Raw genomic sequence first — 26,898 nt, forward strand, 5'->3', positions numbered from 1 at the left:
ATTTCTTTGATTTCGTTTGTGTTAACCCTATTGTACATGACAGTGCTCTGTCACTGTAGGTACCCAGTAAATTATATAGCTGAGAAATGATTAGTTATTTCTGGTATTACAACAAGATCTTGTAAATAAACATGACAAACTTGTTGGTTGAAGTCCTGAACTTTCTAGGTCAATCTCGAAAAAGGAAGTTATATGACTGCCATAGCAAAATTCATAGGCATATTATATATAAGTGGGTGGGCCTGTTGGAAATTGGATGAGTAATCCCACTTCAAAGAAGTAACATACAAAGGCTGTAGCTCTATGCTCTCCAACTGTGGGCCTCCAACCACGTACAGTGTCACCCGAGATGCTTATTAAAGATTCATATTTCTCAGCCCTGCTCAGATCCAGGTATCCATATTTTAACAATCACCCCAGATGATTCAGATGCATACTAAAGTCTAAGAACAACTCTAGCCTGTAACCTGAAGTGGTCACACACACACACAAACACACACGTTGTTACCTCCAGTAATTCTATGGGAAAACACAAAACAGCAAGTGAAATGACATGTCCATTCCTAGCAAGAAGAGGAAGCTAGTCCTCCATTATGCATCAGACAACTGGAAGCATACTGGCATTTTCTTTCTTTTGGTGATATATTCTTGGCAGTTTGTCGTGGCTCATTTGCAATTATGGTCTGTCTCTTTTGAAACCCCGAGACAGTTCGCCAGCATTTTATTTTTAACAACAATTTCTTGAATCTCTTAGGAACAGTATTTGTAGGACTGGCTCAGAAACAACAATCGGGGCCAGTAAGATGTCATACTGCTGCGGTGACGTTTCCTTATCAGTTATGAGCTCTTTTGCCATTACACCATCGTGGAAATGCAAGGCATTAAGTGAAAACCCTGCATTCCTGTAATATTTCATAAGTGGGGATGGCTGGATGGGGTCTTAACGTAGTGAGAGGCGAGATAAAGGGAAGAGAGGCGTTAGCTGGGGCTTGGAGAAGCAGGATGTCTTAGGCAAAGAACGTTAAGATCTCTCTCTATAGGAAGGGCAGTGAAGTCCGAAGATGAATATCTTGAAAGGGCAGCTGGAGGACGACCCGAGGGGAACTTTCATTCTGGGGTGGAGTCCTGGGAAGCGAGCGCAGGTGCGGGAGTGGGTCCGTTCTGCACCTCGCTGAAATCAGGCGCCCGGACCTCCCGAAAACACGCTCAATCACCCGGCCCCGGGGACTGGAGCTGGACCCTGCGGTGAGCCCGCGGGGCGCCGTTAGCCGGCTTAGCTCCCCCGGAGCACAAAAAAAAAACCGGGCCCGCGCCACGCTGCGCCTCGCCCCGCCTCCTCCTCCGCCGGCCCTCCGTGTGTGCGCGCGCCGCTGCGGCTTTTTCTCCGGCCTCCGTGGCGTGCCCCTCCTTGCCCCAGCGCTAGCGGGCACGCGGCCCCTTTCCACCAGCCTCTCGAGTATCGAGTGTTGGCCGGCTGCGGAGACGCCGCAGGCAGCGCCTCTGGTGAGTAACCCCAGCCGGCCGAGGCTCCTGCCCCGGCAACCCGTGCCCTGTCGCTGTGCCGGGGCCCCCGCTCCGGCCAAGCTATCGTCCCACACCTGAGCCCGGAGGAGGTTGAGGGGACGTTTCCATTACCGGAATCCGCTCGCTTTCTTCTGGAGCTCGGGCGTTCTACCCTCCCGCCTCCTCCGGGGCCGGGAAGATTCCCGAGGTCCCGGTATCATCTCCTTTGCTGAGGTCTGGGGTCCTCGAGACCCTGGCCTGCCTCTTCTTGCCGCTCACCGCCCTCCGAGAGCCAAAAGCATCTTCCCGATCGGGGTACTAGGCTTTGCCATGACCCTTTCTTTCCAAATGAGCACATCAGGGGCTCGCCAGACCTCCAAACGACCTTTAGGGCGCTCCTGGACCTCAACTCCATTTTGTCCCCTTCGAGTCTGTCTATATCTGAGAGCTAGGGGATCTCTCTGGCCCTAGAAGCATCCGCCCTTCGAATTTGAGGGATGCCCTAGCTTCCGATATACTCTTAGCTTCCGTATCTTTAGGTAGGTTAGAAAAACGGCTGGTTTCTAGCAGAAACATGCTCTTATTTTTTCCTGTTCTACCTATCTACATCCTTGTCCTCCATGGGTGCTGTATATTTAGCATCAGCTTTATTCACTTCCTCTTCCTCTCATTCGATTGCCCTACAGAAAGAACTGTGGTCGATGTCAATAGCACAGAGAAGAATCGAGGAGAATATGATTCACTGCCTAGCCCCCATTAGGGAGTTACATATTTTAAATAAGACGTCATTTCTTCTCTTCACTCCAGCCATCTCCTCCTTCAAAGGCATTTTTTTTTCACCCTCTTGAAATGACTTTGCTCTAATCGTTTTCACCTTAAAAAAAGAAAATCATCCCTCTAAGAAACGGCGAGATGGAGAATAAGGGCTAAATGGCATTTAAATGAACCCCTTTGAAAAAGTAAGCAGTCTGCTTTATTGGTTAATGGTTTGATCAACGCCTCAGTTTCCTCATTTACAAAAATGAGGATGTTGAACGAAGGTTCCTTCTAGTGTTTTGATCCTAGGACCTCTAAACTCATGCTTAGTAACATGTTGCAGCATAACGGAGATTTAACCTGATGAAATCCTCATTTCCCGGTAGTTGCTTGTTGCTACGTTACTTTTTCTTTTATATTGCCTGTAACAACTAGTTTTACCTGCTCTTGATACATAAGGCTGTAAGCAGAGATCCAATGACTGTACTGTCAATGAGCATATCAATCAGGATTTTAATAGTATGAGGCCTCTTCCTCGGATTGTAATAGAGCTCATCTTTACGATTGAAAAGAAGTGTGAGACTTGTAAGACTCCTGTAATAATTAACACCCTCTCTGCCACTTAGGTGGAGGATGAAACATTAAACTGTTAGTCTGCTCGCACCACAGAATAAAGTACCTTATTGTTCTGATAGGAGAAGTAATTTGACACCTAAAAATCCACAGAAGGTGTAATGCAACAATTAACATCTTGAATAAATTCAATTTTCCCCCTAAAACCCCTATTTTAAAAATAAGAGATTCAGATTAAGATTTTTTGTTTGAGTGTTTTGGGTAGGGGTGGGATGGGTGGAGAAAGGAGAGGCTTGCCCAGTTCAGTGAGAAGAGAAATGAATTAGGACTCCGGAGAGGCTCAGGTGCCAGTTCCAGTGCTAGCTGATTGTATAACCTTGAATAAGTCACTTTACCTCTCTTCATTTTCGCATCTGTCAAAGGGTCTTGATGTTGGCAGAATAATCAGTATATGTCCCCCAATTTGAAAAATACATATATATATATATATATATATATATATATATAAAAGCTAAGGTAAATCCTTAGTTATTTAGAACGTTTTTCTGAAAGATCTGCTTACACTGGTTCCAATCTATATATGCATAATTCTTAATTCATCCTTATCAAATGAATTACTATATGTGGAAGTCTATAAATTGGGAAGCATTTTACAAAAGTCAGGTATTGCTAACTTAAGCTTGCAAGTGAAGGGTGTGCATACCACACTTTATTATTTTTTTTAAACATTCAGGGCTTTTAAGAAATTTGTACGGGAATGTATACATACTGCCTTGTAACTGTAATTGGCTAGGCGCTTGAAAAGAATATGCAGGCATCTCAGTCATTCATTCATTTGTTCGTTCATTCAACTTATCTTGTTCCTCCATCTGTCACGTATTTTGTGCCAGGCCACTAGGATATGATGGTTAAGAAGACAATCCTTACCCTGCAAGGTTTAGTTTTATAGTTCAGGATGGAGGTGATGATGGTGGGAGTTTTGGAGAGACAGTTTGTATGTCAGTTTATTTTTATTAACAACAGTCAAATCAGGGACAGAAGCAAAATCCTGAGGAAGTTAAGGCTCCCCAGGGGAGGAGGAGATAGATGATTGTAGCCTGTAGACTCTCTTCTTGGCATTTCTTTTTTTTTTTTCTTTCCTTGACTTTCAGTTATTGAGACTTTAGCAAAAATGAAAGCTTTATTTTTTCCACTCTTGCTATTGGTTGGTCTTATATATTCTTTATCTTCCTTTCTCTTTTAACTGTTTATTTTAAGATAGTTGTAGTTTCTCATACAATCATAAAAATAATCCCCTTTAATTTCCCCCAGTGGTAACATCTGGCATAACTGTAGCATAATGTCACAAGGAAATTGAGACAGATACAGTCCATCCACCTGATTCAGAGATCTCCAGTTTTACATCCACTCACTTGCGTGTGTGTATTTAGTTCTGTGCAGTGTTACCATATGTGTAAATTCGTGTGACTACCACCACAGTCAAGATACAGGACAATTCCATCACCCCAAAGGTCTCTGATGTTGCCCTTTTATAGCCACAGCCATCTCCCTCCCTCCCTGATCCCTGGCAACGACTGATCTGTTTTCCTTGCCTATAATTTTGTCATTTCAAGAATGGTATACAAATGAAATCATGCGATATGTAATCTTTTGAGATCGACTTTTTTTCACTCAGTGTAATTCCCTGGAGATTCAGGCAGGGAATGTGTCTTGTATCAATAGTTCTTTTTCATTCCTGAGTTGTATTCCATGCTGTGGATGTATTATAGCTTAATCGCTCACCCATCGAAGGACATCTATTTCCCGTATTTTGTAACCTATTATGAATAAAGCTCCTATGAAAAATTGTGTACTGGTTTTTGTATGAACATAAATTTCCACTTCTCTGGGATAGTTGCCCAAGAGTGCAATCGCTGTTCGTATGGTAGTTGCGTGTTTAGTTTTATAAGGAACTGCCGAACTGCTTTCCAGAGCGACTGTGCCATTTTACATACCCCCGCCCGTGCCCCAGCAATGCATGAATTGTGCTCATCCTTGCTAACACTTGGTGTTGTCACTATTTTTTATTTTAGCCATTCTGATAGATATGTATATAGTGATATCTTGTCATAGTTTTAATTTGCATTTCCCTGGTGGCTAATGATGTTGAACATCTTTTCATGTGCTTATCTGCCATCTCTGTATTTTCATCAGTGAAATGTGTGGTCATGTCTTTTGTCCATTTTCTTTTTTTTACTGTTGAGTTCTGAGAGTTCTTTATATATTCTTAATACTAGTGTTTTGTTGGCTACATGGTTTGCAAATATCTTCTCCCATCCTGCAGCTTGCCTTTTCGTCGTCTTCACAGGGAAGTTTCGCAGAACAAAAATCTTTAATTTTGATGAGGTCCAGTTTATCAATTTTTCCTTTTATGGATCATACCTTTTGTGTTAAGGGGTCTTATGTACCTTTGTTATTTAATTTTATTCCTTGCTGTTCTGTATAACATCCAGTACTTCTGTAAGCAGTGTGAATATTTTTTTCTTTGAGCAATCCTGGAGCTCAGATGTATTCTTTGAACTAGTGGTCTTGGTGGCTTACAGTGTGTGTACATACTCATACATGCTCTCACTATATTAAAATGGCTGCCATCCTTTTGTGCCTTAAAATATAATTTCTGCCTTACCAGGCAGTCAAATGAAACATTAAAATTAATATTTTAAAATTAAGTAGACACGTCATATGCCAAGGAGATTTTTGGTTTCACTTTCTAATTTTAAAATATTTTGGCAAAACTGTATAGTTTCTAATCAACATTTGTGGTAAGTAGTCCAAAGAAAAAAAATCGTGTTCTCATTTAAATGTACTTTGAAAGTCTGCTTCTGCATTTTAAGTAGTGAAGTTACGAATGTGATGATAGATTTAGTAGGCTTTTGCTACTCAGAATAGTGAATAGAAGACTGTTGAATTTGTCTGTCTAGACTGCATGTTTTTCTTTTATAGTAGCTACTTAATGTTCATTTTAATTATCTTTTAGAATAAGCATTAGTTTTAAGGTGACTTACAGTGTTATATTTTGAAAAATATATGTGCTCATATTATGAGAACTTACAGGAAGAGCTTAGTGATTGATTTTTAGAGTATTCATTTCTGTAAGGTGGTACTGAAATTATTACTTGTCCCTTCAGTGTCACCATATTTGCTCAAATAAGTGTATAGCCAGGGTAGTGGATTTGCAAAAGATCAATCATTGGTATAAGACAAGGGCTGGTAAAATACTGCCGGTGGCCAAATCCTGCCCACCACCTGTTTTTATGAATACATTTCTGTTGGAATACGGGCACATCCATTCATTTATGTATTGTCTGGCTGCATTCAAAATACAATGGCAGAGTTGAAACAGAGAACTTATGACCCTAAAAGCCAATTTACTCTCTGGTAAATTTTACACAAAAAGTTTGCCCAGAGGTAACGCAACCTTAAAAATTATTGAGTTTCTATGTTATAAAGGAAATTTGACAAACTTTACCTTGACTTTTAGTATCTTTTAGGTATATTTCCATGGGAAATTGTGGTTCAGAACAGTGTATTCATTTTCTTTAACTAAGTCTGAAGGCACTGTGGTCTAGGAGCAGCATTAAGGAATGGATAGAGAGTTGGGAAGGTTGATGTTGTTGTTGTCGTCAAGTGTGGAGTATTTCAGTGTGAATGTCAATCTACAAGTATGGCAAATAGTGAGATTCAGAAGCAGGCCTGTCCAGTTGCGATGTCCTTTGGAGATCCTGCTGTAAGCCAGAGCGGTAACGACAGAGCCAGTTATGGCAGCACTGTTGCTCCTGCTCCCAAAACTTCTGTGAACGCTCTGCGGCATGTGGGATCTTCCCGGACCGGGGCACGAACCCGTGTCTCCTGCATCGGCAGGCGGACTCTCAACCACTGCGCCACCAGGGAAGCCCTGTGATCTTTAAATACATAGTAGTTTGAGCCTAATAAGCTGACCTTAAGACTGGCTGGTTTGTTACTTTGTTTGCACAGCTTCCTTTCGTACATTAGAAGTTCACACTTTAGTTCTTTTAAACGTCCTACCTACAAGTAATGTTGAAAATGGAAATTGAGTTAGCACTGTGGGCTGTATATTTGGAAAGAAATGGATCTCAGCCTCACATCATACACAAAAATACATTAAGGATGTATTTAAAAAATTTCTGGAAAGCACAAGACACCATAACAAAGTTAAAAAGGCATATGACAGACTGGGGGGAAATAACTTCTACATATGCAGTGGAAGCTTTTATTGACTTTTACTTAACTGACTCACCATATTAAATGATACTCATTTCTTTCGTAAAATACACTGTGCACTGAACACTTGCTATTAGTAGGTTGGTCTCAGGTAAGCCAGGCTTATGGACCCACCAGTACAACAGATGCTTTTATTACTGAACCTATATATGCTCGTTGTTCTTGTTTTTGTAAATATGTAATTTATTTTCATATTTTATAATGTGATACAGTCTGAGTAGTGGGGAATTGAAGTTCTTACTGAAAATTTACATATGAAATGATATGGTGTCTGGTATTTGCTTCAGATTATATGAGGGTTGAGGTACGGAGTGCATAGAGATGTGAAAGAAATAAAATTCAGCACGTATAGATAATTGTTGAAGCTGGGGGATAGGTTTATTATAACAAAACAAATGGTATGCTTTGGAAAGAGTTGATGAAAGCATGTTATTACTGTATAATTAGGTGTGGGTAAGACAATGATAAAAGATTTGTATAAAATAAATATAAAAATCTGAGGGGTTCTCTACTCATAGTTCCTTGCAAGTGTCTTTTAAGTTCTTTGAAGTTATACATTAAGAATTCAAATTAAATTTCTTTACAATCCATGGGCCTGGAGTTAAAGAAAGGTCTTGGCTTCTTGGCCCCTTATCAAAAGTTTGACAAATGAGCGTACATTTACCACTGATAAAATGAAGATAAAATGAAATGTTTGTCATGTGCATATTTTCTTATGACTGTTCACCTTAGTTGACCTTTTCAATTAGCTAATCAAGTGTTCCAAATACCGTTAGATAAAAAGGTTTCTACTGTGTAATATCTATGATATGTAAAGAGCTCCTACAGATCAATAAGAAAAAGGCACCTGTTAGAAAAAGTGGCGCAGGGTTATGAATTGGCCTTTCACATAAGAAGAGATTGAAATGATGATTAAAAAAGAAAAGATGCTCAAAGTCATTCTAGTAATTAGGGAAATGAAAACCTTTTTTTTTTTTTTTTTTTTTTTTACCAAATACATTGGCAAAAACTATAATATCCACTTTTTGAAAGAAATGGGCACTCTCATACACTGTTAATGAGAGTGCAAATTGTGTAGCTTTTTGATAGAGGGCACCAAAATCCTCTCATTTTTTAAATATGCATATATTTTGGCCCAGCAATTTTGTAGGAAGCTATTCTAAGGAAATATCTGCACATTTGTATAAAGATGCATACAAGATTTCAATGCAGTGAAACTGGTCATAACAGTGAAAACTTCGCAGCAACCTAAATGTGCATCAGAAGGGGAATGTTTTAAATAATGGCATGCTGTTCTGTGGAATAACATGGGGCTATTAAAGGAAAGAAGCCCTTCAGACCTATATAAACCGATGCAAGAGTTCCAAAATATGTTGTTAAAGGTGGGGGGGGGGCAGAGGAGGGAGTTATAGAACAGTCCGTATACCATGATTCCACTTATCTAAAAGAACAAAACCTTACCATGCGTATGGATAATACAAAAAAGTGTGATTGATACGCACCACAAATGGTTATCTCTAGGGCAAAAGGGAGTGGTTTTAGAGGAAGGCAGTATAGAGATACTTATACATTTTACCCTATACAACTCTACAATGCATTTTAATTTATGATTACTATTTTGATACTAATTATACAGATTCATCATATGCAACATTACACACTGGAGGATAATTACAATGCGATTCTGAAATGGAGTGAATGCCTTGTATTTAGACAGCACTCAGGTAGTTTTTAAAAATAATTTTCTCCCTTTGTTAAAGTAGTATTTGTATTGTCTAACTTTTCTGCACTGAAAATATGAGTGTAAAGAAGAATAAGAGCACCACAATCCCATACCCAGGGAGATCTATTGTCAACTTCTGGGTACACGTTTGTGTACACACATGTTTGGATGCTTGCATGCACACGTGTGCACACATACGTATCTTCTTTCTACAAAAATGGGTTCTTACTGTGCATACCTATTTGTAATTTGCTTCCTTTAACTTTATACTGTGAGCATTTTTCACATTTGGTAACTCTGAATAAGTGAAAAAGACATCTTGGTGGGAAGAAGAACAACACTGTGCCATGTAAGTATAGTGTTCCACTTAAAACAACTGGTTTCTAGGACAAACTATAATCTTAAAGTCATGGCCACCAAAAGTAAATAACCAAGGAACTAAAAAATCCTCAATGTTAAACCAGTTCAGTTCTGTTTGGAATTTATGCACATGTTGTTTAAATTGTAGTTACTAGTAATGATGTATAAGTGCAATGTTTTAAAATGTCATTAGGAATCTTTTGGGTGGGGTTTGGTTTTAATGAAGATTTTAAAACTGAGCTTGAACGGTTATTTTGGTTCAAAGAAAAACCAACCGGTCTAATTTTTGGTAAATGTGCGGGCTTAGTTGTGTTCTTTCACAACTTACAAAAGTAAAGAAAATCTAGGTCTCTGTGGCAACATGAATCTTTGTGTATGGTAACTCAGTCTGTAGTATATAAAATTGTACATTAGGAGAACTGTGTTTGATTTGGACAAGTATGTACGTATTCTGCTCGCATGTCCTCTAGAAGCATTTATTGAGCACATCCGCCCTAGGCTCATTATAACCTTTTCTGGGTTTATGCTGTGGGACTTAGAGGTGAAAAGACCTTAGTTTATGATGAATTCAATAGAGTATTTAACAAAAGAAGATTCTACCTTGTAGACAATGGTGTTAATGTGATGGCCTAGCGTAGCTGCTCATATTTTTGTTATGGCGATTGAGATAGCATCGCTGCTCTCCAAGGCTGTGCATCTTGTGCATTTTGGCCTTTCTGGAATTGATTTCACAGCAAGAGGATTTTTCTTTCATAGGCGCTGTGAAGTTAGCAGATTTTATGTGGGAGTCAGAATAGAGGTTTCCCATTTCTCACTTGATTGATGACAGGGACATGTGAGATGAGGCTAGTAACAGAGGTATTGAAAATATTTATGGTGGCTTCTAGTGGTTGTTAAGGCAGTGGAAGGCATGGTGAAATACCTGTTTTCTCTTAGGTATCCTGTTTATTACCTTCAATATGTGCCTAAAGCATTTTAATACTACAAAAAAAGTAATGATAGGGTTTTGAAGGACCACTCCCCTGGGGGTACCCGAGTGGTGAGTCATCAGAGAAAGCCTGCAGAAATGGGCAGAGCTGCTCCTGCTGAAATGGTGATCATTCGTTATTCTCAGAATATGTTAGTCATTTCTGCTTCTCAAACGAACTGAAAGCTGAACATTTCCCGCAGACAGGAAACAGGAACTTGGTTGAATGAGCTTAAAGTTCAGTTATGGCTTTGGAAACAGAAGAGAAGACAGAACTAGCGCTAGTATCTCATGGGACGCATCCAAGTAAAAGATGCTGTGTTCCCCATGACCACTGAAGATACTAAGTTGAGACATAGCTTAAAAGAGTAATTGAAAAATCATCACTTGACTGGGGGGTAGAACTGGGCAGAACTAGCCATAAACAACTGTCAGATGAATGTGTTTCAGACAAATAGAGCAGAAAAGAGAAGAGCAGGCTAGGATAATGGTATTCTTGTACTTGGAACGACAGAGACCTTCAGGATTTGGTGCAAGGTTAGTTTAGTATGGTTTAAAGCCTTTGGTGAAATACTTGGGATTCCGTTTGTGCCCAGGCCCTTCCTTACAGGAGTAGGTTAGAATTTCTGTGATGCAGGTGGTTTCCATACTCTGGAAACTAGAAAAGTCATGGTTCAGGCTCACTGTTTGGTGAATTACAGCAACCTGCAGATGGGAAGCTGTGTAGTGTTTATTTCCCCCAATAGAAAGAAATGTCAGTATTAGCATATTCATTCAAATATAGTTACACATTTTACATTTTCAAGCAGAATGACTGAACTCGTAAGGACATTATATAACACAGCTTTTCCACCAGAAAATTTTGGATTCCTTTGTTAGATTTTTTTTTTTTTTTTGATTTTGTATTTAGTGTCAAGTATAAAGGCCAGGGTTTTTATGTGGAAGCAGGTTTTTAATTTATGTACATATTTACATTAATTTGAATATTCTCTTGATCACCAAGAGATTGTTGAATATTAAACTGTTAGTAAGGGAGTAGCTTTCTTTAGGAAGTATCCTCCAAAGAATTTACTTCTTTACAAGTAATTTTAGAAAAGACAACTGTAAAATTGAAACTTCCCTGGTGAATCTCCCACCTTTTTTTTTTTTTTTTATCACGGGCCCAGCCGCTCCGCGGCATGTGGGATCTTCCCGGACCGGGGTACGAACCCGCGTCCCCTGCATCGGCAGGTTCACTCTTAACCACTGCGCCACCAGGGAAGCCCCCACCTCCTTTTTTAATCCATGTTTTGAAATGGAGTTCCCCAACCTCACTTTTAAGCCTTTCTTTTATGGCCTGAGTAGAATTGAATGAGGGGTGATCCTCAACCCCAGAAGTACAAAGTGTTCATTGGGGTTAAAAAGATACTTGTACTTGCCCTGCCGGCTGACTTGAATCCTAGCTCAGTAGGGTCATTCTGGAGTCACTGTAAGCCTAAGGGCTCTGCAAGGGTAGAAGAATATTCTACCTGGCTCTCGGAGGAAGAATATTCCAGTGCTCAGATAGCTTCCCGATCTCTGTCTTGTCTCAGTGGTACCCTGCATTTGAGCCGTTGTTATTTGGTTATATGAAATGTTTGTGTGGAGTGATTGGCCTGTGATTGCAGTGATATAGTACATGTGGTGCAATGGGAGAGTCATTCCTAACTTAACTTTCAGACAGCTCATCTTTTTCTCAAAAAGCCCCTAACCCTAAAGATTGTAGGGTTTTTTTTTCACCTCTTAGGGAGAAAGTGCTTCCTTACAATCTAGCTTCAAATTGTCCTCAACTGAGGAAGACTATTGACCACCTCCCTCCCTGCCTTTGACTGAAGGGTCATGTTGCTTAGGGCACTGCCCACAGGAAAGAGGAGGTCAGTGCTGTACTAGGGCATGACCAAAGGAGTGAGAGTTGGCCATGAACATATGGTCTCTAGCCAGAGTGTACCTTGAGTTTTGAAAACTAGGAATCTCAACTCCAGTTTGTTCTTTAGAGACATATTTTAAAAACAAGCTGTAGCCTGTTGGGTCCCTAAGCTAAGAGTGTGTTGAGAAGCCTTGCAGTGTTTAATCTGATATCACAGTCTCTGGTGGAAATCTGCAAAAGTGAGTCAAAACTCTGTGTTTTTCCAAAGACAGGATTGTTGTTATGAAACACATATATGTTACTTTAATGACTTTGATGAGATGGAAGCAACTCGTTTTGAAGCAGCTAATTTTGGCTGAAAGAATTGCTTTTCAACCTAGAGTTGATTTCTTTAATTTTGCATCATTCCTAGCTAATGTGACACTAAGGTCATTTTATTTGTCTGGTCTCTTCTAGATGTCATAACATTTTGTCATGAGATCATGAGAAAATGCTTCTTCTGCTTTGAGACGAGTGATTAGGAGTCTGTTTAGGATGGAAAATCAATTCTTAGATTTGTTGCCTCTGCTGCTGACCTCTGCCTCCTGTGTGAAAGAAAATCGATGATGTTTCAAAGTCATACAGTTACATATATGGGTTGCATAAAATTGTTCTGTGGAATGAGCTAAACTTTTAGAATTTGAGTTTGGTACTTGGCCAGATCCGGGGACATGTCCTGCGATTGCTAGACTTTTTTTTTTTTTTTTCTTGATTTTACCGGCAGTAGCCCATTGCTGATGAAAGATCAGGATGTTGCCTGGACGTGGCACCAGGCGCCGAACCTCAATGCCTTTCTCTTCTACTTTCAGACATAGCAGCCCTGGAAACCATAAGATCGAGGTGCTGGAAGCATTCTGATAATCCCTTTTCTTATTCTTTAAAAATCTGGCCTGTTGCTGTCACACAACCATCAGGCCTCAAACAGAGAACGTTTGTTTTCAGAACCTCCTCTGTGTTGACCTTAGTTTTGCTTTTGAAGAAGAGTAAGCAGCAGGTTGCTCCGTATAGTACATGAGAAAGAGAACCGCCTTTACCTTTTACTGCTGCTCACAGTTTGCAGATGCTTCCAGGAGGATTGAATTATAACCTAATTTAAAGATGATGTATTTTCGCTTAACTATACACAGAAATAACTGCAAAGGGATGTCTTAAAAGCAAATTACACATTGTAGGTACAGCAGAAGTTAAATGCTTTAGGGATAAATGGGTGATATCTGCTGGTCGGAAATATCAACACTGTTGAAGTTACAGCAAGTTTCTTGGCTGACGTTTTTATGGGGACACATAACTCCCCTTCCTTAAACAGTGTTTCATTGAGATGGGAAAAAGACTTCTGCTCTGCTTGGGAGTTTTTAGAACACTGGTACTTCTCTTTAAATCTGTTTTTGAAATTCTTGTTTTGGATCTCATCTTCTGCAAAAGTGCCTTATATTGACACATTGTCAATACTCAAGTAATGAAACCTACAAGTAAGGAAACCTACAAGTAAGGAAACCCCCGTTGTGTGTGTTCTGCAGTGGAACTAACCTATACCAAATTTTACTCTTGCTGGAGGAGGAGTATAACCAGAAGGTTATAACCTGTTTGTAACAGATGGATAGTAGTCTGCAGATGAAATTGATCCAGACCTTTTAGTTTTCTGTTTGTGTTTTTAGCTCTGCATTGTCCTTTCCTTTATTCCTTTTCAGAACCTCACTTTCAGGCTTTGCATAATTTTCCTTGCCCTAATATTTAAAGGAAATTTTAAAAAATCCATTTTGAGCAAGACAGCTGGTACCTAAGCATTAACAGGTATAACTGGATAATCCCAGAGGGTAGCTATTATTATTGACTTTTTTAAAAAGTCTGGTTGGGCTATTATTATAGGGTTGAGGATTGGCTCATGGGTATCCCTCTTTTCCTATTATACGTATATGTCTGCTCTCTGTTAGTCTCATGTCCTCTTAAAATATTGTCTATTGAACAGTAAGCTCCAGAAGGAGTGGGCTTGGTAAATGCTCATTGAATTTTTCTTGAACGAACACATGTGCATGTACCTGTAGCTGCCCAGGATTTGGGAAACTAAATTTAAAAAAATTTTACAGATGGGGCTTCCCTGGTGGCGCAGTGGTTGAGAGTCCGCCTGCCGATGCAGGGGACACGGGTTCGTGCCCCGGTCCGGGAAGATCCCACATGCCGCGGAGCAGCTGCGCCCGTGAGCCATGGCCGCTGAGCCTGTGCGTCCGGAGCCTGTGCTCCGCAACGGGAGAGGCCACAGCAGTGAGAGGCCCGCGTACAGCAAAGAAAAAATTTTACAGATGAAAAGGGTGGTTACTGGCTATACTTATTTTTAATTTTTTTCCCTCAAATGTCCTTATGGTGGTTAGTCTTCAGCAGTGATGATTACAAAACCAAAGAAAATAGAGACTCAACCTTTTGTTTCCTGCTTCAGTGAGCCTATGCCCAATAGGATAACATCACTTTCATATTATGAAAGTCACTGCATATGTCATTAAGTCTTTACAACTTTCGGTTGTCATGCTAGAAGGCGTAGCTTCTTCCAAGACTTCTTTCTACCAAAGAAGTTTTATTCCACCATATTCTTGTTTAAATGTAGGAATCTCTTAACCAAATGGATTTTTTCTTCTGGATTTAAAAAATGTGATCTTAATACATGGCTTATTTCTTTAAATAAATGTTTCATTTTGGAATAATTTTACATTTACAATGAATTTGTAAAGATAGTTCAGAGGTCCTGGATATTTTTCCCCAGCTCCCCCTAATGTTAACATTTTACGTAACAGACACTGGTGCAGTACTCTAGAATTTATTTGGATTTCCCTAGTTTTACTACCAAAGTCTTTAATTTTTTTCCTGTTCCAGGATCCAAAATTGTTATACATTTTTATTTTAGAAAACATGTATGGATAAAAAAACAAAACAAAGTACGGGTAGTGCCCCTACGCAGAGACAACTATTGAGATTTTTTAGTATATATCCTTCCATATCCCCCAAACGTTTTTGGATTCCCCCCAAAAACAAAATGTGTTTTATATACTGTTTTGTAATTTGCTTTTTTACACTTAATATAGCTTTTAAATTTTTTGTGAACATCTTCCCATGTCTTCTATTTTTAATGTAGTTTAATCTAGTCCCTATCCTTATTTATTTGTTTATTTATTTGGCCATGCCAGTGGCTTGAGGGATCTTAGTTCCCTGACCAGGGATTGAACCCAGGTCCTTGGCAGTGAAAGCGCCAAGTCGTTAGTACCCACTGGACTGCCGGGAATTCCCTGTCCTTAGTTATTTTTTTCCATTTCTTTGTTCAGTTAATTCTTCATGATTTAAGGCCAAACTATGCGGGTGTTCTCAACGTTTCCCCCCCCACAACAAACCTGAGAAATAGGACACTCCTATCAGTAACAATGGCTCATTAACCCAGTGATTCTAAATATGTGTGTATTAGGTTGAACCATTTGAAATTGCTATATTTTTGTATGTAACAGCTTTTCAACTATTGGCAATTTTATGTGGTTCAACCTAATAGTTTAAAAAAGCTTTCTAGGTCATTCTGATCCCTTTCCTCCATTCTCACTCCACTGAGAACCCCTGGCCTCTCACTCTACTGAGAATCTCTGCATTTAGAATGGTGAGCTGACTCTGAAACATTTCACCAGGCAAAAATGTTGACAAATCACCTTCCAGGTGTCTCTGATAAACACAACATCCTTAAGACTTATGCCTATGTTGATGACATATGCAGAGAACTTGAACTCCGGTGAATTGCATCTGTCCATCAGCATGTTGAAAATAGACTTCTGAGCATCCAGCCTAAGCTCTGGAAAATACAGGCTGACTGATGGCTCTGAGTCCTGGTTCTGTATCTATATCGGATAGCCAGGGGCACTGGCGCCACCCAGTGGTACCTTGTAGACGAGCAGCTGATGTTGCTCTTACCTCTACTTTCACTTTTTTCTTTCTTTCCTCTTCTCCCATGTTTATGGTCTCACCTTCCTTTTCTTTTCTCCATCTGTACCAATTGCAGTAACGGGTTTCATTTAGCCCAGCTGATGAGAATCAGAGCGCTACACTAGCCATATAATTTTGCTGTGATATCCTTATTTAAGTAAAGGCTTTGGAATATGAGACATGAAATCATACGTGTAAACATACTGAGCAGACTGTTATTCGCTCTGCTTATGAAGTCATGATTCCTACCCAGAATGGGAGTAAAATTTGTACTCTGCCAGAATGTGGCCCATCTTGTGTTTAATTTCAAACTTGTCAGTGTATGAGAGTTAGCACGCCTATGTATCTCAGATGTGAGGAGGCATACATACATAGAGTGAAAGATTTAACTGGGAAATCATTCTTTGGTTTCCTTCCTCTTTAGTATGACTTGTTATTTCAGTCAAGAACTATTTAGTAAGCGCCTGCTGTGTACCTGTACTGTGCTAGGTTCTGGGGATTATAGCAGCGATGGGGACAGAGATGACTTCTGTCTTTAAAGAGCTTACAGCCCAGCTGGGGAACAGAAACTTGAACGCGTTTAGGTGCTGTGCTGGGAGAGGAAACAGCAGAGGCACCTGACGTAAAGCGGGCAAGGCTGTTTAGAAGCGTCATTCAAACTGAGACCTAAAGGAAGCCAGGAAAAGGGAGAAGAGAATGTTCTTGGCAGAGAGAAAAGGATGTGCTAGATGCAGAGGTGAGAGATTAAGCTTCGTGCTTTTGAGAACCTGAAAGAAGTTTGTGATGGCTCGGGCTGTGAGATCAACTCATTTATAAGTTTCACACCAGTCCCGGGAGGTAGGAGTAGTATTCCCTCCATGTTAGAGTTGTAGCAGAGGTGCACAGAACTTGCCCGAGGTCGCCCCACTCTAGTAAGTTGTAGCGCCAGGAACTGGACCCAGGCCGTCTGGCTCCACCACTTTGGCAAAAACTGGGTACAGCCTCTTCCAAGAACTGGAGCTTACAAATAATGTGAAAAAGTCCTTAAGCTTACAGCATCTGGGTTAGCCCGGAAAGTCTCGGGTTTGCTTTAGTCTTTTATCATTGATTGGGAATCAAATACCTCATTTGATGTGCAACTCTATGGTTGCTAACCCATATTTTCCAGAAAATCATAGATGGGAAGTTGTAATTGGTCGTATTTTTAAAAAATGAATGTAAGGTATGTATTTCCCACAAGGCTAGAATTTTTGTTTGCTTGCTAAAGTTGATTTGGCAATATCCCTTTCTCTGACTTAGGTTAAGTTAGTGAAAGGGTAAACACAACTTCTTAAATAGGACTATAGTCTTTAAAAGTCATATGAATTAAAAACCTATTCATGGAGATATTTTCTTACAACAGATCTGATTTGTCCTTTATGTACTTAAGTGTGTGCTTTGTAAGATGAGGAATTGACTTCAGTTTGAAATTATTAATTAAAGTTTAAGTCTAGATTTTAGAAGTTGGGTTATAAATACTCAGTTGTATATAAACTATTTAAGATTGTTGTAATTTGATATCGTTGAAACACTTGGAATAAAAAGTTGTGTGTGTGTGTGTGTGTGTGTGTGTTAGATGGCACAAAGCTGGTTGTTTCATTTATTTTCCCATTTGTATATGACTGTGGATTCAGTCAGGACTTAGTACTTGGAAGTGTCTTTCCAGTAGTGAAGGTAGGCTTTTGCTGATGTAGCCACACATTCTTGCCTTGTTCTCCGTGCGACCAGAGTTAGGGTTATTACTGGGGTCATCATTACGGATGTTTTTGCAAAAAGGCGGGGGGACACTCTGATAAGAATTACTCTGGGACAACATGTATAAACCAGGGGACGGACCTAGGCAAGCTGGGAAATTTCCAAGTACTAAGTCAGTCGGGTTGAGCCAGTGCTTCTGAAGCTAAGCTCACAAATTGAGGTAACCAGCAGCCACAGGTAGCTTTCCCTTTACTTTGGAGTAAAACCATTAATTTTCCAGTAACTGTATTATCGTATATCGCAGTGGAATTGTATGTGTAGCAGCTGTGTTCCTTTTAGAAGTTTGAGCATTGTGAACTCAGTGCTGCTAGGCCCTGTCGAGGTTATTGCAGGACACAGAGCTGTGTGGGCCTTACAGGAAGTGAGATTACTTAATGATACTTTACTGTTGCCTGAAACATTTTGAAATGAAAACTTTGAGGGAAAGAAATGATTCAGCCTTTTCTGCCTCCTACTGCTTTTTGAAGTCAGCTAGTACACATTAGTAAGCTGATACCACAGTTGATTGGAACATCTGAAGCAAGACATTCTTAGGTAAATGATATCCTCTAAAGTTCTGAGTAGTTGGTCCCAGAGTTCAGGTTGTAAACAAGTGGGTACTGATGGAGAGCTGACTTCTGAAATCCCCTCCCTTCACCGTCCCTCTCATCCCCTGTGTGGTAAGCAAAGAAGGGATACCCAGTTGGTGCCTTTTGCCCATGACGCCTTCATCTGGGAGGCCTCAGTTCCCATTGGGCTGGGTCTGGTTAGCTGAAAAATGGTTTCCTTGTGGGGCAGAGGAGTGCCAGTATGACTCTTCTCATACCTATTAAATCTTAGGCTGGTATCATCTGGCATTTGAGTTCCTGTTTGTTTTAATAGGATAAGTGAGTGGAACTCTGGGCTTCAAGGAAATTATTGATATAGTATTTCCATCTGTATGGAACCCCTCATGATTATCTGGCTTTTTGATATTGTCTATTCACTTGCCAGTAGTAGTCAATTTTTGTTAGTCGCATTTTGACAGAGGGTACCACGGGGATGCTTAGTTTTAGGAAGCATTTAACATTGTAGTTATAGCAAGAAAAAAACCCCACTCATTTTGTCTCGCTTCATAGATCATATTACATGAGCGAAAGAAGTTTATTTTACTTTGAGTCTAGTTTAAACACATAAGTGTCAAATCTTCTTTCCGTAGTGAGGTTGAAGTCAACTTTTGGCTCCTTTTGTAGCATCTCTTTACCACGTGAACAGGGCCAAATGCCTTAAGGGCCATACTCATTGTCACTTATCAACACACACATATATACACAGACACACGCCAGAATTCGTTGAGACTGGTGCTATATTTTCTACTTATGTATTGAATGATAAAAGTAATGTGTTCACTGTAGAAGTTTTAGAAAATGTAGGGGAAAATAGAAGGACAAAACTAAAAATCACCTATAATTCTACAACCCAGAGATTAACATTTCAGCTTGTAGCCTGCATATATTTGGTTAAGTTGCATCTTAAACCAATTTCACTTCATATATCTTGACCGTTTTCTCATATCCTTAAATATCTTTGACAACACTGCACTTGATGACTGTGTAGTATTCAGTCATAAGGATACATCATTATTTTACCAATCTCCTCTTGGGCATTTGATGTTGTTTCTAGTTTTTCTGTTATTTATATCACAGTGGTGACTATTGTCTACATTTTTTTTGTGTGTGCATCTCAGACTATTTCCTTAGGATATTCGTAGAAGTAGAGAGTGAAATTATTCGGTCATGAGTTATGTATGACTTCAAGTGTCCGGATGCCTATTGCCAAATTGCTTTCTATAAAGCTTGTACCAATTTACACTTCTGTCAACAGGATAAAAAGTGCCTTTCTGTATACATTTGGCAACAATGAGTAATTTCTTTATTCTTAATTGGCACTACTTTTGATGGATCCCCAGTGCATTGCTGTCTGTTTCAGCAAATAAAAATTATTCCTGGCAGAAATGAAAGTGGGGGATGTAATATTATAAACAGTAGTACTACAACGAACTGGCGGCCCCAGATACTTTGAGAATTGTTGAAGCAGGCCATATTTTAGCTCTAAGAGTCTGTGTTTCTAAAAATATATTTTTCCTTTTCAAGTAGTTTATCAATCTCATCTTTAATGTAGAGAAAAATGCTAATACTTTTCTTCTAAAATTATTGCTTCACGAACTGTACTTTGCTGTACAGCAGAAACTAACACAACACTGTAAAGCAACTATATACTCCAATAAAAATTAATAAAAAATTATTGCTTCATGAGTGCTTACTGTTCATTACGTTAGTGCTTTCTGTATGTATATTTATTGAGTCATGCCTTTGAAAACAAAATGTAACTTCTGGCAAAAATAGTCCAAGTTTTTGGAACATTTGGTTTGTTACACAGCAGTAATTTCTGGTCAGGGTCTCTTAAATTAACAGATACTTCTTTCAACTATTATTCAGTTCTTTAGTATTTTAGTAAAGGCCTTGTGAATTCGGAATCACCCATGTATCACCATACTGCTTGAGTAAACTTGGAAGGAAGAGATTTGGTAAGTCCAGTGTTTGATATTATGCAATCGATTTGTCCAACACATTTTCTAAAATCAGTATCATAAGATTGCTGGTCCTAGAGGGCAGACAGCAGAAGCAAGAAGAACCACAATCCTGCAGCCTTTGGAACAAAAACCACATTCACACAAAGATAGACAAGATGAAAAGGCAGAGGGCTATGTACTAGTTGAAGGAACAAGATAAAACCCCAGAAAAACATCTAAATTAAGTGGAGATAGGCAAGCTTCCAGAAAAAGAATTCAGAATAATGATGATTCAGGACCTCGGATAAAGAACGAAGGCAAAGATCGAGAAGATGCAAGAAATGTTTAACAAAGACCTAGAAGAATTAAAGACCGACATATGGTCACAGGAACATACATATCGATAATTACTCTAAACGTGAATGGATTAAATGCTCCAACCAAAAGACGCAGGCTTGCTGAATGGATACAAAAGCAAGACCCATACGTGTGCTGTCTACAAGAGACCCACTACAGACCTAGGGACACATTCAGACTGAAAGTGAGGGATGGAAAATGATGTTCCATGCAAATGGAAATCAAAAGAAAGCTGGAGTAGCAATACTCATGTCAGATAAAATAGACTTTAAAATAAAGAATGTTACAAGAACAATGGAGAAAAGACAGTCTCTTCAATAAATGGTGCTGGGAAAACTGGACAGCTACATGTAAAGAATGAAATTAGAACACTCCCTAACACCATACACAAAAATAAACTCAAAATGGATTCAAGACCTAAATGTAAGACCGGATACTATAAAACTCTTAGAGGAAAACATAGGAAGAACACTCTTTGACATAAATCACAGCAAGATCTTTTTTGATCCACCTCCTAGAGTAATGGTGATAAAAACAAAAATAAACAAATGGGACCCAATCAAACTTAAAAGCTTTTGCACAGCAAAGGAAACCATAGACAAGACGAAAAGACAACCCTCAGAATGGGAGAAAATATTTGCAAATGAATCAACCGACAAAGGATTAATCTCCAAAATATATAAAGAGCTCATGCATCTCAATATTAAAGAAACAAACAACCCAATCCAAAAATGGGCAGAAGACCTAAATAGACATTTATCCAAAGAAGACATACAGATGGCCAAGAAGCACATGAAAAGCTGCTCAACATCACTAATTATTAGAGAAACGCAAATGAAAACTACAGTGAGGTATCACCTCACACCAGTTAGAAGGGGCATCATCAGAAAATCTACAAACAGCAAATGCTGGAGAGGGTGTGGAGAAAAGGGAACCCTCTTGCACTGTTGGTGGGAATGTAAATTGGTACAGCCACTGTGGAGAGCAGTATGGAATTTGCTTCAAAAACTGAAAATAGAATTACCATATGATCCAGTAATTCCACTTCTGGGCATATACCCAGAGAAAACCATAATTCAAAAAGACACATGCACGCCAACGTTCATTGCAGTACTATTTACGATAGCCAGGTCATGGAAGCAACCTAAATGCCCATCAACAGACGAATGGATAAAGAAGATGTCATACATACATACAATGGAATATTACTCAGCCATAAAAAGGAATGAAACTGAGTCATTTGTTGAGACGTGGATGGATCTAAAGGCTGTCATACAGAGTGAAGTAAGTCAGAAAGAGAAAAACAAATATTGTATATTAGCGCATGTATGTGGAACCTAGAAAAATGGTACAGATGAACTGGTTTGCAGGGCAGAAATTGAGACACAGATGTAGAGAACAAACGTATGGACACCAAGGGGGGAAAGCCGCGGGGGTGTGTGGATGGTGGTGGGCTGAATTGGACGATTGGGATTGACATGCATACACTGATGTGTATAAAATTGATGACTAATAAGTACCTGCTGTATAAATAAATAAATAAAATAAAATTTAAAAATTGCGAAAAAAAAAAAAGATTGCTGGTCCTGAGTCAAGAATTATCAATGTGACAGCAATTTTCATCTATTAAAACTTTTCTTTCCCAGTGGTTGTTTCCTAATAGTCAAGCTGTATCTTAGGTGGATCTTACAAGTAGATTTTTGATATTTGTTGCTTGAAAAAAAATCTTATTTAAATGCAGTTGTTCTATTGAGAACTTTTAAAAGAATGTGCCTTTCCCTCTTGATACTGTTGTTAGTTTCATCCAAGGTAATCAAAAGGATAGGGATAGTGCACCTTTTTTTGTTTTCTAATATTCTCACATTCATCTTTATTTATTTTTTTTTTTTTTTCAGTACGCGGGCCTCTCACTGTTTTGGCCTCTCCCAGGGAAGCATATAAAATGTTTTCCTAATGTTCTAGAAAGTAGACCCTATTTTAGTCCATTTGGAGGGGAGAGGGAGGAGAGTTTGTTTTTAGAGACTAGTTCATTACTCTCATTTTAAAGCCTATTTCCATTCTGAAAGTGTGCAACTTTTGAAGTAAGGAGTGGAGTTTCTATGCATGTAGTTTATCTTCCCGTCCCAGGTGAAGTCTGGTACTTATATTGTAGGTTAGGTACTTGTCATTTTTATACACACACAATTTACATATGTGTGCTATGCAAATTGTGTGTATGTGTGATATATATAAAACCATACTAATGATAAAACTATATGTGTGTGTGTATATATATAATTTATATACATAATTTATCATACTAATTATAAGGGGAGAAGTTAAGTAACAGAAAGAGTGATAATAGAATTCTTAGCTAGAGTTGAAGTATTTCTCTTCACATTCAAACTAGACTCTGTCTTTGAGCTAGGGTAAAGACAGTGGGTATAGTATAAATAAACATTGCTTCAAAACTTAGAAAGTGAAACAAAGAACTTACCCCTGAATACTGCAGCTTTAACTACATAAAGAAATATTCATTGTTGTCATGGATATACAATTTATATGTTCTTCTAGCATTGAAAAGAATAATTTTTGACTTAGGAGTAAAATGAAAGATTTTCTGTTTGGCTAAAATTGATTATTATCATTCTAAAATATAATGGTACTTGTAGCTGTCCAGTTTTCCCAGTACCACTTATTGAAGAGGCTGTCTATTCTCCATTGTATATTCTTGCTTCCTTTATCAAAAATAAGGTGAGCATACATGCGTGGGTTTATCTCTGGGCTTACACTCTGTTCCATTGATCTATATTTCTGTTTTTGTGCCAGTACCATACTGTCTTGATTACTGTAGGTTTGTAGTATAGTCTGAAATCTGGGAGCCTGATTCCTCCAGCTCCGTTTTTCTTTCTCAAGATTGCTTTTGCTCTTTGGGGTCTTTTGTTTTTCTATACAAATTGTGAAGTTTTTTGTTCTACTTCTGTGAAAAATGCCATTGGTAGTTTGGTAGGGATTGCACTGAGAAGTAGATTGCTTTGGGTAATGTAGTCATTTTCACAATGTTGATTCTTCTAATCCAAGAACATGGTATATCTCTCCATCTGTTTGTATCATCTTTAATTTCTTTCATCAGTGTCTTATAGTTTTCCGCATACAGGTCTTTTGTCTCCTTAGGTAGGTTTATTCCTAGGTTTTTTTTTTTAAACATCTTTATTGGAGTATAATTGCTTTACAATGGTGTGTTAGTTTCTGCTTTATAACAAAGTGAATCAGTTATTCATATGCATATATTCCCATATCTCTTCCCTCTTGCGTCTCCCTCCCTCCCACCCTCCCTATCCCACCCCTCTAGGTGGTCACAAACCACCTAGATGATCTCCCTGTGCTGTGCGGCTGCTTCCCACTAGCTATCTATTTTACGTTTGGTAGTGTATATATGTCCATGCCACTGTCTCACTTTGGTATTTTATTCTTTTTGTTGCAGTGGTAAATGGGAGTGTTTCCTTAATTTTTCTTTTAGATTTTTCATCCTTCGTATATAGGAATGCAAGAGATTTCTGTGCATTAATTTTGTATCCTGCTACTTTACCAAATTCGTTGATCAGCTCTAGTAGTTTTCTGGTAGCATCTTTAGGATTCTCTATGTATAGTATCATGTCATCTGCAAACAGTGACAGCTTTACTTCTTCTTTTCCAATTTGGATTCCTTTTATTTCTTTTTCTTCTCTGATTGCTGTGGCTAAAAGTTCCAGAACTATGTTGAATAACAGTGGTGAGAGTAGACAACCTTGTCTTGTTCCTGATCTTAGAGGCCATGGTTTCAGTTTTTCACCATTGAGAACAATTTGGCTATGGGTTTGTGATATATGGCCTTTATTATGTTGAGATAGGTTCCCTCTATGCCCACTTTCTGGAGGGTTTTTATCATAAATCGGTGTTGAATTTTGTCAGAAGCTTTTTCTGCATCTATCGAGATGATCATATGGTTTTTCTCCTTCAGTTTGTTAATATGGTGTATCACACTGATTGATTTGCATATATTGAAGAATCCTTGCATTCCTGGGGTAAACCCCACTTGTAGAGTTTTGAATATTGTTTCTTTGAGCCAGGCTCAGTTACTTTTGTGAGATCCCAATAGCACGACTTTTAGTCATTTCTTGTTTTTCCTTTGGTACCTGGCTTATCATGAACTACCTGGCTTATCATGCACAGGTAATGTGAAACAGCATGTGAGGTTTCTTTTTATTTAGTGATTTATTTTAAAAAATTCATTTATTTTTATTTTTGGGTGCATTCGGTCTTCGTTGCTGTGTGCAGGCTTTGTCTAGTTGTGGCGAGCGGGGGCTACTCTTTGTTGCGGTGCGTGGGCTTCTCATTGCGGTGGCTTTTCTTGCTGCGGAACACGGGCTCTGTGTGCATGGGCTACAGTAGTTGTGGCACGCGGGCTCAGTAGTTGTGGTTTGCGGGCTCTAGAGCGCAGGCTGAGTAGTTGTGGTGCACGGGCTTAGTTGCTCTGCAGCATGTGGGATCTTCCCGGACCAGGGCTTGAACCAGTGTCCCCTGCACTGGCAGGAAGATTCTTAACCACTGCGCCACCAGGGAAGTCCGAGGTTTCTTTTTAAAGGGGATCTTTTCTCATGTCACTATACATAAATGTTGTCTCTTATTGCAGATTGGAGTCACGAAAGATACACGGGTTCTTCTTAAGAGAAAAAGAGGAAATCTGTAAGTATTTGTCCTTTAAAAATTCTAAATTTGCCATCTTGTCAGCTTTTGGAGAAAACTAAGTGACCAAACTAACAGGCATTTTTCCTCTCTTTATATTAGAAAAGCCCTGCCAGTATTTATGTTTGTGGTAAAAAGGCAATATTTGGGAAAGTAAAATAGGACAGCTTTTTACTCTGGGCAACTTCTACAATTTAAACTGTCACTCACTTATGAAAGGGGAAGTGATGCTTAAAATCCAAATACAATCTTTTTCTTTTGAGTATTACCAAAAAATGGAGTCACAGATTGGAGTTCCAATTCTGGCTACTGAGGCGGTGTGTCTTTGACAAGCTGTTTAGCTTCCCTTTGCCTCAATTTCCTCATCTGTAAAATGAGCTTAATAAGTGTAAGTGTCCAGTGACTGGTTCATTAATATTGATGAAGTTGAATCTGTAGTAGTGTGTATTTTCTCCAGTAAATTGAAGCTTATTCTAGTTACTGTTTCTCAAACTGTTTTACATATATTTCTGATCTTCAAAAATCTAAGCATCTCTACTGTCCTTTACGGAGGCATCTACTCTAGACTATAATATAGAATGAAAGAAATACAACAGAGCACCTAAAGTTAGAATTTTAGTGTTTGAGCCTTGGACCTTGAAAATTACCTAGTCCAGGGGTTCCCAAACATTGACCTATAGACCGTGCCCTCACCAGTGAAGAGTTTTTACTGGTCCATGGTGAAGTGAGGAAAATAAAGACAACAGGCCATGAGATTTTTAGAGCTAAACTTTTTCCATTTAAATGATTGCTTCTTATTATAAGATACATCCTCCTAATTTTGAGGAGTTAGACCCATTCTGTACTTTATGAAATGATAGTGATAGTAAATGACAGGTTTATGGGTTTTGTTTTTATGTCCATACCTGGCCAAAACAAAAATTGGCAGCTGTGTCATTGCTGCCTTCTTTGTTTTTAAAACTTGTATTGGTCCATGATATCTTAAAGTCTGAATCCAACTTTCTCATTGTACAGATGAGGAAACACACAGGAGGTTATTTAATTTGTTCCAGGTAGTGCAGCTGAGCGAGCTGCTGAGCTAGGACCAAAGCCCTGTATACAATGCTGCCTCTCTTGTGTTTCTGCTCTTCTGAGAATTGCTTTCATTATGATAGATTATGAAATTGAAACAGAAGATCTAGTAGTTCTTATGTGCTAATTCAAAACACTCAGTGTTCTTGTAAAGCTAAGGCTTAAAGTCTACTGATCAGCCTGCATTAGAAAAATCTTGAACATGACCAAAGATTTTCATCAACAGGCCAGAATTAGTTGTCCCTGAATTCAGCTACATAGGCAGCATGCTATTTCCATGATTGACAAAGAAGATACCAATAAGTTTAGTGTTTCCTTTGGGAAATAGACCACAGTGCAATTGTGAGGGCTGTAGTATTCAGGCTTCTATAGTTATTTATCCAGAGAGTCTGTTTTCTCTCTCTCTCTCTCTCTCTCTCTCTCTCTCT

The 26,898-nt window shown here is 39.0% G+C and overlaps 1 protein-coding gene across 1 annotated transcript in view; it reads left to right on the top strand.

Annotated features, from left to right (window-relative positions):
• The first annotated feature begins 1,334 nt into the window (after window positions 1-1,334).
• ACSL4 (acyl-CoA synthetase long chain family member 4) overlaps window positions 1,335-26,898 on the top strand; it is a 70,907-nt gene continuing 45,343 nt past the window's right edge. The window contains exons 1-2 of the mRNA XM_024748589.1: window positions 1,335-1,503; window positions 25,347-25,399. The gene's annotated coding sequence lies outside the window, so the exon portion shown is untranslated. The remainder of the gene's footprint in view (window positions 1,504-25,346; window positions 25,400-26,898) is intronic.

Source organism: Neophocaena asiaeorientalis, unplaced genomic scaffold (genome assembly GCF_003031525.2).
Source record: "Neophocaena asiaeorientalis asiaeorientalis breed wild unplaced genomic scaffold, Neophocaena_asiaeorientalis_V1.1 scaffold41, whole genome shotgun sequence".
In the NCBI taxonomy this organism is placed as follows: domain Eukaryota; kingdom Metazoa; phylum Chordata; class Mammalia; order Artiodactyla; family Phocoenidae; genus Neophocaena; species Neophocaena asiaeorientalis.